The 12,193-nt window shown below is 36.1% G+C and overlaps 1 pseudogene; it reads left to right on the top strand.

The window, feature by feature from the left end:
• Positions 1–10,096: 10,096 nt before the first annotated feature.
• LOC132624620 (cysteine-rich receptor-like protein kinase 10) lies at positions 10,097–11,532 on the top strand (annotated as a pseudogene).
• Positions 11,533–12,193: the final 661 nt, after the last annotated feature.

Here is a 12,193-nt window from a genome sequence, read left to right as displayed (position 1 = left end):
TTGACTTTTGGGTAAATGAACCTTTTTAGAAAATCTTTTGATTTCGAGAGGTTCGGATGGTCATTTAGAACTTATGTGTATATCTGTTTCGGTTCCCAATGCAGTCAGATGCATTTTGGGTTTTGGGTTGGGAAATTAAAAACGAGGTATCGGGGGATGACTCGGTCAACGAGACCTCCATTGGAAATTTCAAGGCTACAAGCACGTTCGTAGCGTATTTTTGAGTGGGTCTGTGTATGTGATTTGTGAGCAGATGGCCTCGAAAGTGGGTCGGGATTTCAATTGAGGCTTAGAATATTTGGTGGGATTCTAGTACCTGGTGCCCGCATTGGCGGCACCAGTACCGTCCCAACCGCACCACTGTTGCAGTGTCCGCTGGGGGGGCCAAGTATGTCTTGGCCCAGATCGCCCAGTGGTCTGGTGTGTGTTGTTGCCGCCTCGTTACCATCGTGGCAGTTATAAGCCTATTATTTCATTTAAGTGTGCATTAAATAAGGCCTTAGTCTATCATTTAATATCATTTCGAAAAGTGAGCTCTTGGGGATTATTTTAGAAGGTTATTGGAGAAAGCTCTTGGTGTTAAGTTTTGCTAATCCTTTTACTAATTCCTTGTTCCTAATCATCATATATTCCTTCTTCCTAAGAAATTTCTTAGTAATGGATGATGAATGTGGGTTTTGATAAATGTTCTATCCAGGCTTATTAATGATGAAATTGATGCGGTTTATGCTAGAGTTTGATGAATCTAAGGTTGTTAATCACTTATCCGAATTCTTGAGTCAAAGAGTTAGGATTTATACCCAAAATTGGGGGTTTTGCTTGAAATTAGAAATTAGGTGAATCCATGTGTTAAATCGGCAATTAGTGGTTTGGTTATGATCACCTAGTATTTAATTTGATATTTTGCTTCCGAATTTCCCGTTTTAATCTTGTAGGCTCCGTTTCCCTAATTTCTAGGGTTGGATTTGACCTAAATTGAATGGTAGCAATATGTAATGATCAAACTCTTTTTGGTATTTTGATAACGTCCAAATCCACTCCTTAAAGAAAAAGTGTACACGGTCGTATGCAATATAATTTATCCAACTATGAGTCGGGGTCGATCCCACAGGGAACAATATACTAGGCGATTAAGAAAGTAAGGAACTTTCACTTACCAAGCTAAGCGAAACGATAGATAATATTTTGGTTTTTTAAGAAAATTATAACTAATGTGGAAATGTAAACTAACCTAGAAAGCAAGTAAAATGATCAATGGCCACAAGCATGGATACAAGAAACTCTCAAGTAACGATCCAATGTATTTTATGATTTTACAACTAAGAGCTGGTTAGTGTTGATAGATAATGATTTCTAAAATCTCATTGAAAGTCTTCCAACCAAATCAATGAATTTCACTCTAAGCTTTTCCAAACCTTAGAGTGTGATATTAGGCACAATCAATTTAACCTCAAATAATTATCCTCTTCCGAGCTCAAGTTATTAAATGAGTTTAATGACCCAAATTCTTATTAATTAATCTTTCCCAATCTAGATTTTCTCTTCCGAGCTCAATCAAAGTAAATGGGCGAGTCTTAGGGTTAGCTAATCCCTTAAGAAATATTCAAGAACAAGATTAATTAAAACAACAAAGACCCACTTCAATAGCAATAAAGATCATTCAATACGTAAGCATAACAAGAGGTTTCATCCAACTTTGCAAATGAATATTTTCATAAACAAGATTAAATTATGGAATAAAATTCTACACACTTAGATATACAATACAAAGCAAGGAATTGAAGAAATGAGTGAAGGGTTAAGAAATTTCTTATCAAAACTTCAAATCTTCAATCCCCAAGTATGGTGTAGGAACCCTAGTCTCCAACTTGTGTTTAATGGCCAAAGATGATAATGATATGCCCCAAGTCTCTCTTTTGTAGCTCCTCAAATTTCCCTTGTCAAAATATGAAAAATAAACCCCAAAGTTTCAGTTTTGCAAATATGTCCCGTTTTGGCAAAACCGTCCAGTTTTGACAGTTTTGCAAAACTATCCAATTTGGCCTCTTTTTGACTTTGTTTTCACTTGGTTTATTCCGATCACTTCTAAATCACATAAAACTGAATAGAGCACCAATATTATACAAAAATACCCCTGCGTGCGCAACGTGCGTCTCACAGATTGTATCGCATGTTCAACCTGCGGTTCACAGGTTGTACAAAACTCTCGCAGGTCTTGCAATGTACAGAGATGACTTGCAGCACATGCGGTCATGGATGCATCTCACAGGTGGTACCTGCGTCTCGCAGGTGATGCTCGCAGATGCTGCATCCAATTTCTTCAAATTTTCAAAATCTCTGTTATGCTCTATTTTGCTCCATTTTGCTCTGTTATGCTCTCCGGACATCTTATACTACAAAACGACATAAATACACAAAAAGTAACACCAAAAGTGCTTGAAGATTTACAAAAGCTTAAGAAACTAGCATCGAATATCCCGTAATTTCACGGCACATCATATTTTCGCCCCTTCCCGAGCATTGATTAGCTCATTTTTTAACCGAGGGGACCGTTGACACAATTCCTGAAGTGTTTAGACTTGATTTAGGCGACTTTCTATGAAATATGAGCTTTAAGCGAAAAAAAGGTGACCCGAAATTGACTTTTGGGTAAACAGACCTTTTCTAAAAATTTGTCGATTTCGAGAGGTGGGGATGGTCATTTAGAACTTGTGTGTATATCTGGTTTGGTTCCCAATGCACTTGAATGTATTTTGGGACTTGAGTTGGGAAAGTGAAAATGAGGTCTCGGGAGTTGACTCAGTCAATGAGACCTCCGTTGGAATTTCGAGGCCACGAGCGCGTTCGTAGAGTATTTTTGTATGGGTCTCTGTGTGTGGTTTATAAGTAGATGGCCTCAGGAGTAGTGCGGGATTACGTTTGAGACTTAGAAAAATTGGTGGAATTCTGGTACCTGGTGCCCGCATTGGCGGCACTGTTATTGCGGTGTGTTGGCCTCGCCGATTTGTCCCAGACTACTGGGATGCTCTGTTGGGTGTTGTTGCGGCCCCGCTATTGCTGTGGCGGTAACGGGCCTGTTATTTCATTATGTGTGCATTAAATAAGTCCTTAGTCTATCATTTAATATCATTTCGAAAAGTGAGCTCTTGGGGACTGTTTTAGAAGATTATTGGAGAAAGCTCTTGGTGGTAAGTTTTGCTAATCCCTTTACTAATTCCTTCTTCCTAATCATCATAAATTCATTCTTCCTTAGAAATTCCTTAGTAATGGATGATGAAAGTGGTTTTGATGAATGTTCTATCTATGCTTATTAATGATTAAATTAATGGGGTTTATGCTAGATTTTGATGAATCTAAGTTTGTTAATCATATATTTTCTATTATTAGAGTTGAATTCTTAAATTAAGGAGTTAGAGTTCATACCCAAAATTGAGGGTTTTGCTTGAAATCAGAAATTAGGTGAATCCATCAGTTAAATTAGCAATTAATGGTTGGGTTATGATCACCTAGTACTTAATTTAATATTTTACTTCCGAATTTCCCGTTTTGATCTTGTGGGCCCCATTTTCCCAATTTCTAGGGTTGGATTGAGCTAAATTGAATAGTAGCAATAATAGTATCGTTCTTCATGATTTCTAATCTATATTTCGATTATGCTTAGACTACTTTGGTTCTGAGGCTCAGCGGAAAGGCAAGGCAAATGAGTAATTTGTTGGTGTTTGCGGTTCGGCCATCCAGATAGGTTATGGCTTACCCTTTGTGATACTTCGTATAGCGAAGCATATATTTAGATGATATTATCGGAGACAACATGCGAACCTTCATGTATGAAGTTGGGATGAATATTGTCTTAGGTTGGGCACTGTTGTGTGTTTGGGGCTAGCCACCTCATTGTGTTGTGATTTAATTGTTCTATTGTGTTGGCTTGATGCCACATATTGTTAGTAGATATTGGAATATGTTGTTTCATCTTGATTATGATATTTTTTGGCATACCTACTGTTGGTACTTGTGACTCTGATATATTGTTGGCGTACCCACTGCTTATGACTCTGATATATTGTTGGCGTACCCACTGTTAGTACTTGTGATTCGGATATATTGTTGGCGTACCCGTTGTTGGTACTTGTGATATTGAGCATGATTATTGATGTTGATACATGTGTTGCACGCACTCTTATTCTTCATGATATATTGTTGAGACACTGGTGATACTTGATGAAACACTGTGATGAGCTTGGCTCGATTTTTAAATGAGAGTGACGTGAGAGTCCAATATTCGATGTTAGTTCCGGAATCATGGATTGAGTGAGTGCATGAACTCAGCGGGTCCCCCAGGGTGGTGCCAGTGAGAACCCCCGTGGATAAAGATCCAGGGTCCCGTTTGTCTGTTGGGCAAAGATTCTGGACTGGTGGCACTTAGACTTCGCGAGTCACCTTGGGTTGTGCTACCGAGATGTCGATATTTCTATCCGGAGTACATGTGTATACAACATTTGCACTGCATTGCATTGCATCCATACATTATTGTATTGTATTGCATTCACAGGTTACTTTGAGATGCTTGGTGTTATACTTGTGATGTTGGACTCGAATTTGATATATTGAGACTTGACACATTTGGGATTAGATGCTTTACTTAGGCGATGACGCATACTTGGCTTCGGTTATGTTTGATTTATACTTATTGGTTTATCTGCCTATGTTGCTTTATTATTTGAATTGTGTTAACTATGCTTAGTCGGCCGATGATACCTACCAGTAGCGTTGTATTATACTGACCTGCACTTGCTACATTCCTTTATGAATACAGAGTATCAGGTTGAGTCTGCTTCCATCTCACATGGTTGATCGCCGTCATCAGCATTGTTGCGAGTTTCCAGGGTGAGCACGGACGTTCGCTGCCTTGAAGACTCTTCCTATCTTATGTCTTATTATTCTTATTCAGAGACATAAACATTTTTATGTGGTATTACTCCAGACTTATATATTTTCTTTAGATGATCTTATATGACTTAGACTAGACCTTGGGGATATTATTATTATTCCACACTATTTCTATTATATATATTATTGTGAGACTTACGTATTTATTCTTTCAGCTTGCTTGATTTAATTATTCATGTCTTTATTTATCGTTGGTTCGAGGGTTCGCTTATCGAGGTGGGAAAGGTAAGTGCCCGCACGTCTTAGCTGAAATAGGTCGTGACACAATATTAGTATCGTTCTTCATGATTTCTAATTTAAATTTCAATTATGCTTAGACTACTTTAGTTCAGAGGCTCAGCGGAAAGGCAAGGTAAACGAGTGAGTTGTTGGTGTTTGCGGTTTGGCCATCCAGGTAGGTTGTGGCTTACCTTTGGTGAGACTTCGTACAACGAAGCATATATTTAGATTATATTGTCGGAGAAAGCATATGGACCTTCGGGTATGAAGTTGGGTTGGATATTTCCTTAGGATAGGACATGTTGCGTGATTGGGGCTAGCCACCCCGCTGTGTTGTGATTTTATGTTCTATTGTGTTGGCTTGATGCCACGTGTTGTCTTAGATATTGGGATCCATTTTTCCTTCTTGATTATGATATTGTTGGCGTACCCATTATTGGTACTTGTGTTATCGAGCATGATTATTGATGTTGATACATGTATTGCATGCACTCTTATTCTTTATGATACATTGTTGAGACACTGGTGATACTTGATGAAACATTGTGATGAGCTTGGCTCGATTTTTAAATGAGAGAGATGTGAGAGTCTGATATCCGATGTTAGTCCCAGAATCGTGGATTGAGTGAGTGCATGGACTCCACGGGTCCTCCAGGGCGATGCCTGTGAGAACCCTCCGTGGGCAAAGATTTGGGGTCCTGTCTATCTGTTGGGAAAAGATCCAGGATGGGTGGCACTTAGACTTTGCGAGTCACCTTGGGTTATGCTACCGAGATGTCGATATTTTCGTCCGGAATATATGTGTACACAATATTTGCATGGCATTGCATTGCATCCATAGTTCCATACATTATTGCATGCATCACAGCTTACTTTGAGATGATTTGGTGTTGTACTTGTGATGATGGATTCTGATTGGATATATTGAAACTTGACACATTTGGGATTAGATGCGCTACTTAGGCGATGACGTGTACTTAGCTTCGATTATGTTTGACTTATGCTTGTTGGTTTTCTGCTTATCTTGCTTTATTGTCTGAATTATGTTAGCTATGCTTAGTCAGCCGATGATACCTACCGGTACTATTATTTTGTACTGACCTGTACATTCCTTTATGAATGCAGAGTGTCATGTTGCGTATCGGTCTTACGTGGCTGATAGTCGCTTTAGCATTAGCACCGAGTTTCCAAGGTGAGCACGGCTGTTCACTGCCTTGAAGACTTCTCTCTTATTTATGTCCTATTTCTATTCAGAGACATAGACAATTTTATGTATTATTATTTCAGACTTGTATTTATTTCTTTTAGATGCTCTTGTATGATTTATACTAGACCCTGGGGGTATTTTTCTTATTCCGCACTATTCTGCTATATATATTATTGCGAGACTTACATATTTAACCTTTTTCGCTGCTTTATTTAATTATTCATGTCTTTATTTATCGTTGGGTTGAGAGTTTACTTACTGAGGTGGGAAAGGTAAGTGTCCGCACGGCTTAGCCAAAATAGGTCGTGACAAATAGTAAGTTTGGATTTATTTGCAAGATTAACAATATAGTCTTTAGCATTGAAATAAACCGTAGGCTCATCGAGATGTGTACCATGAGTGATACTAATTTCTGCAGCCTTTGCCGCCAGAGCTTCTTGAACAGCGGCTGCAAAAGTTGGTTTCGAAGGAATAGGGGTTTTCTCGTTATTATTAGCATTTTTCAGCTGCACTTGAACATTTTTACCCTCTGTGGGTTAATTCCTATCATTGACGGTGTTGGTATTCTTCGTGTTTTGGCTATTTGTAGGGTTTGCGTTGGTTTAAGAATTAGGGATTTTGGGCTTTCTGGTATTTTTGTTTTTTGGGGGTGGGTCAAAATTTGAAGAAATTTTTAGATTGAGATTCAAATTATTAACATTTGACGCATTTTCTTGTTGATTATCCCTCATTTCCTCAGTTGCGTGAGTTTGAGAGTTGGAAATTCAGAGCTTTGAGGTTGAGATTTTGCTTTAGAAACAATGGCTTCCTTCAAGGCTTCTAGAATTGATGGGTTATTAGCAACCAAATTGAAGAGGTCATCTTTGTCTAGACTCAAACCCTGTTCTAAATATGGAATTGGGCTATCATCGATGACAGTTACGGTGGCTGTTTCAGTGTTGGTCGGAGTCTAAGAGTGGTTTTGGTTGCTATTATCTGATGGATCAAAGGGGAGAGTCGGTGGGTTTGGCTGATGTGGTATGTTGTTGTTGGTAGAAGCTGACGTCTGTAACGGTAATTTATTTTTATACGGTGGGTCCTTGGAATGGGATCTAAAAATTTCTATTGTGAGCATAGAGAAAGAATGAGTCCGGAGCCTAAAGGGTATAAAAATACACGGTATTTATCAAAAGGGGATGACCAAAAATTTATATACCAAAAGGGGTATATCGTGGATCAGCCCACGATATACCCCAAAAAAATTTTGCGACTGTCAACAAAAATTAAAAAAAAAAAAAATTAAACGTATAACGTGGACTGATCCACGTTATACAATATATTTTGTATAACGTGGACTGATCCACGTTAGACAATATATTTTGTATAACATGGATCAGTCCACGTTTTACAAATATATTTTGTAAAATGTGGATTGATCCACGTTTTACCTCTAAAGTTTTTTTTTTTTTTCGAGCACTAAAAAAAAAAATTTGGTAAACTTTTTTTTTTTTTTGCAACACTTAGTGTGTTGTTTCATACTTTGACCAATGATTAGTCGTGTGTGAAGACTCCGAAACGTCAATATTTTATATAGAACCTGATATTTTTTTCTGCATACAATAATGTAGGCTCAATACATCAAGGATACGTAAACGTTCGGATAGTCATTTTAGGGGTTAAAAAGGTGCCCGAAATAAGTTTTGTTTGAAAAAACTTAGTGTTTGACTGTAAGGTTATTTTAGTCAACTTTATATATCGAGAAAATTAGTCAGCTTTATTTTCAAAAATTGAAACCGCAGAAGTGAAATTGACATTCACAACTACATTACCCCGGGAGTTTTACATTGAAATCTATTGCGTATCATCATCTTATAAGTAAATAAAACTGAAAATTTTACGCCAATTTGGAGGAAAATCGAAATTGAATGGAATAAAAGGCGTTTTTTTTAAAAACGCGTAAAACGGACGTCCGAGCGCAAAGTTATGACCATCTAAAGTTTGACCACTTTACAACTAGTTTTTCTCCCTATATTTTTTAGAATTATATTTATATTCAAAATAAAATTATGTCGTGATTAAAAAATAACACGCGTAAATCAAAACTTTAAAAAATAAAACACTTAAACCTTAAACAAAACTTACTTCGGGTACCTTTTCAACCCCTAAAATGACTATCCGAACGTCTACGTATCCTTGATGTATTGAGCCTACATTATTGTACGCAGAAAAAATATCAAGTTCTATATAAAATATTGACGTTTTGGAGTCCTCACACACGACTAATCATTGGTCAAAGTATGAAAAAACACTAAGTTTGAAATTTTCAAACAAACCTTACTTCGGGCACCTTTTCAACCCCTAAAATGACGATCCGAACGTCTACGTATCCTTGATGTATTGAGCCTATATTATTGTACGCAGAAAAAAATATCAGGTTCTATATAAAATATTGACGTTTCGGACTCTTCACACACGACTAATCATTGGTCAAAGTATGAAAAAACACACTAAGTGTTGCAAAAAAAAAAAAAAAGTTTACCAAAATTTTTTTTTTTTAGTGCTCGAAAAAAAAAAAAAACTTTAGAGGTAAAACGTGGATCAGTCCACGTTATACGCTTAATTTTTTTTTTTTTTTTTAATTTTTGTTGACAGCCGCAAAAAATTTTTGGGGTATATCGTGGGCTGATCCACGATATATCCCTTTTGGTATATAAATTTTTGATCATCCCCTTTTGATAAATACCGTGTATTTTTATACCATTTAGGCTCCGGACTTGAGAAAGAATTGAGAACGCGCTAACTCTGATATGCTTTTTCTTTAAAATAAAAAAATCAGAGAAAGTGAACATTGTTTGCGTTGCGAGGCTGTAAGATGTAGCAGCTTCCATTGCTAAGCACCCATTTGTCCACACATATTTTTTCAAAAATTTGGAGATTATTTCAAGTATTTGTTTATCAAGTTGGCCCATTATTTCAACTTCAAACTTGAATATGTTTGAAGCACAAAATTTCAATTGTGTTTTCATGGTTAACATAATTTCAACTTCCAAATGCTCTTTTTCACTTAATCTCATATATTAATTCTTAAAAAGAATATCAACTATTTATGTCCAAAGGCCTACTAATTGCTTTGTGAATTCACTTTGAATCACTTAAGATATGAAGATATTTGCATCGCGAGTCTAGAAGTCAAAATACAAGAGAAATCACTACAAAGTGAAATTTAAACTACTACAAAAAAAAATAAAAAAAATAAAAAATAAAAGAGGAATAAAGTACATGAGTTGGATTTTTTTCACGAGTCATATAAGGTTTAAATATTCAACGAAGCGAAGTACCGGCCAAAAATTCCCGCCTTGGTGGCGTTGTTATTATCCACTCCTGTCCCATCACCCTCATAAATTAAAGTTGTTGAATTCTATAATCCTAAGAGCAAATTTGTTAACTCCAAAGATATAGACCAAGTCAAAAGTTGACATTCCCTGTTCCATTATACCTGGCATTATTTTCTTATTGGTCTATTTAAAAAAACAAAATTATTTAAATTTAATGAAATTTTCCAATCCAATTATTTTAGGCTAAAGCCTCTGAGCTATGCAGCTAGCTTTTGTACCTTGATTAACACGTATGGATATTATTTGTGGTAATCTTTTAAGTGATTTGATATTGTAAAAGTTCTCCATATTATCAAAGTACAGAAGTTTAACATGTAAGTTATATACTTCATCTTGTCCCCAGATCGAGTGAAACGTAGGCAATTGAATTGGGAAATGCGATAAAAAATCATGCGAGGCGTTGCTAGGGGAATTCTTTACCTCCATGAGGATTCTAGACTTCGCATCATTCATCGTGATCTCAAAGTTAAAAATGTTCTTCTACATGCAGAAATGAATCCTAAAATTTCAGACTTTGGCATGGCAAGGTTGTTTGCACAGAATGAAACTCAAGTCAACACTAGCAGAATTGTGGACCTAATAAGTTTTTCATCTCTCATTGGATAGACCGTCATTTTCATATCGCTGGGAAGGATTATTTAACCATTTGGCAAAAGCAAGTGTAAGATGAATTTTGTTATCTTAAGAAATGGTTACCTCAATTGTGTTGAGCTCTAACTTTGATTGTCCCTAAAATTAGTATAATTCGAAATGAATGGTAATATTAGTTTGGCTTAAAACATATTTTGTCCCTCTCTCAACTTATGACGAAATTCCTTTGACACACCTCTTCGTCATAAGAAAATTTTACACATCAAATCTTTCTCTGTCGTGTCTAACTAAATGTACAGTACTTTGGCTATGAAGTGCAAAAATTTTGTATTAATAAAAACTAACGATTGAGTCATATGTAAGTTGGGGATTGTTAGAGAAGTCTAGTGATTTTTATTTTGATTTGCACTAGGTATGACACCCGAGTATGCAATGCACGGGAAATTTTCAGCCAAATCAGATGTTTTTATCTTTGAAATACTAGTCTTGGAAATTATAAGCGGCCAAAGAAACACTTGCTCCAAAAAATAAGACTCTGTGGAAGACCTTGTGAGTTATGCAAGTAACCAGGTCAATCAATCAATTAAGTATTCCTTAATTCCAATCTAGTTAAGACCTTCTACATGCATTATATTGAATGTGTTACTCCCTCTGCCTCTTAAATATCAGTGTTTTGGTAATTCAAATTATTCCAAAATATAATGTTTTAGAAAATTGATAAGCATTCTTATTTTTATTTTTTTTTCAAATTCACCACTAATTGCCATTTTGACAAACACTTTCTATAATTGATACTATCAAATGTTTTTCTCAAAGGAATGAAATACTTCAAAAGACGTATAATATGGATCAGAGGTAATATAATTTGTGATTTTGTCTAAGCCTAAAATTAAAATATCACAGGCTTGGTCAAACTGATGTAAAGGAACAATTACAAATTTGATAGACCCCATGTTGAGGGGAAGCACAGGACCGAATCGCAACATAATGAGTTACATCCGCATAACTTTATTATGCGTTCAAGATAATGTTGCTAATAGACCAAACATGCGTACAATACTTCTCATGCTCAGTAGCCACTCTTTGAGTCTTCTAGTGCCATACAACGAAGTAAACCCACAGATTTCAAGAATGTCAGGGTCAAGCAAACTAACCGAAAATAAATTAATTTCTTCATCAGGAAGTGAGGCATGAATAACTAAGTTGTATCCTCAATAACATCCTTAGACACAATGCAAACAATCTATACGCAAACACATATCATGTATTTTATTGGCTTAGTGTAAACACTGAGTGAAGTTGAGTTTTTACCCCTTTGTATCCCCAGTAATATCCTTAAATATAATGCTAAAAGTTTATATGTATACACGTCATGCATTTATTCACTTGATGATAAGTTGGTATTTTACCAATTTATCTCTTTTTTAATCTTAGAATTTTGCTATGTTTGATTGATAAAGTAGTGCAATTAATGTCGTTTACTTCTATTTTACAAGTTTATGTGATTTACAAGTGTTCGGGAGAGATAACAAGTGAAAACAAGTCAAAAGAGGCCAAATTGAAGAAAACAAAAAAAAAGTGGCTGAAAATGCAATTTGGGGTCGGATTTGCAAAAACTGAAAGTTAGGGGCTGTTTTTGTCATTTTCTTAGTTGGGAAATTTGGGAATTATAAAAGTGAAGCTTGGGGCAAAATATTTTCATCTTTGGTCATTTTTACACAAGTTTGGGAGCTAGGGTTCATCACCAACACTTTGGAAGAGAAGATTTGGAGGCACCCAATGAGAAATTTTTTACCCATTTCTTCTACTCTTGCTATGTATTGAATATTTATCCAAAAACATGAATTTCTCCATG

The sequence above is a fragment of the Lycium barbarum genome, chromosome 12 (assembly GCF_019175385.1).
Source record: "Lycium barbarum isolate Lr01 chromosome 12, ASM1917538v2, whole genome shotgun sequence".
Taxonomy (NCBI): domain Eukaryota; kingdom Viridiplantae; phylum Streptophyta; class Magnoliopsida; order Solanales; family Solanaceae; genus Lycium; species Lycium barbarum.
Note: the sequence above shows the minus strand (reverse complement) of the source record. Positions and strands in the feature narration are given on the sequence as shown.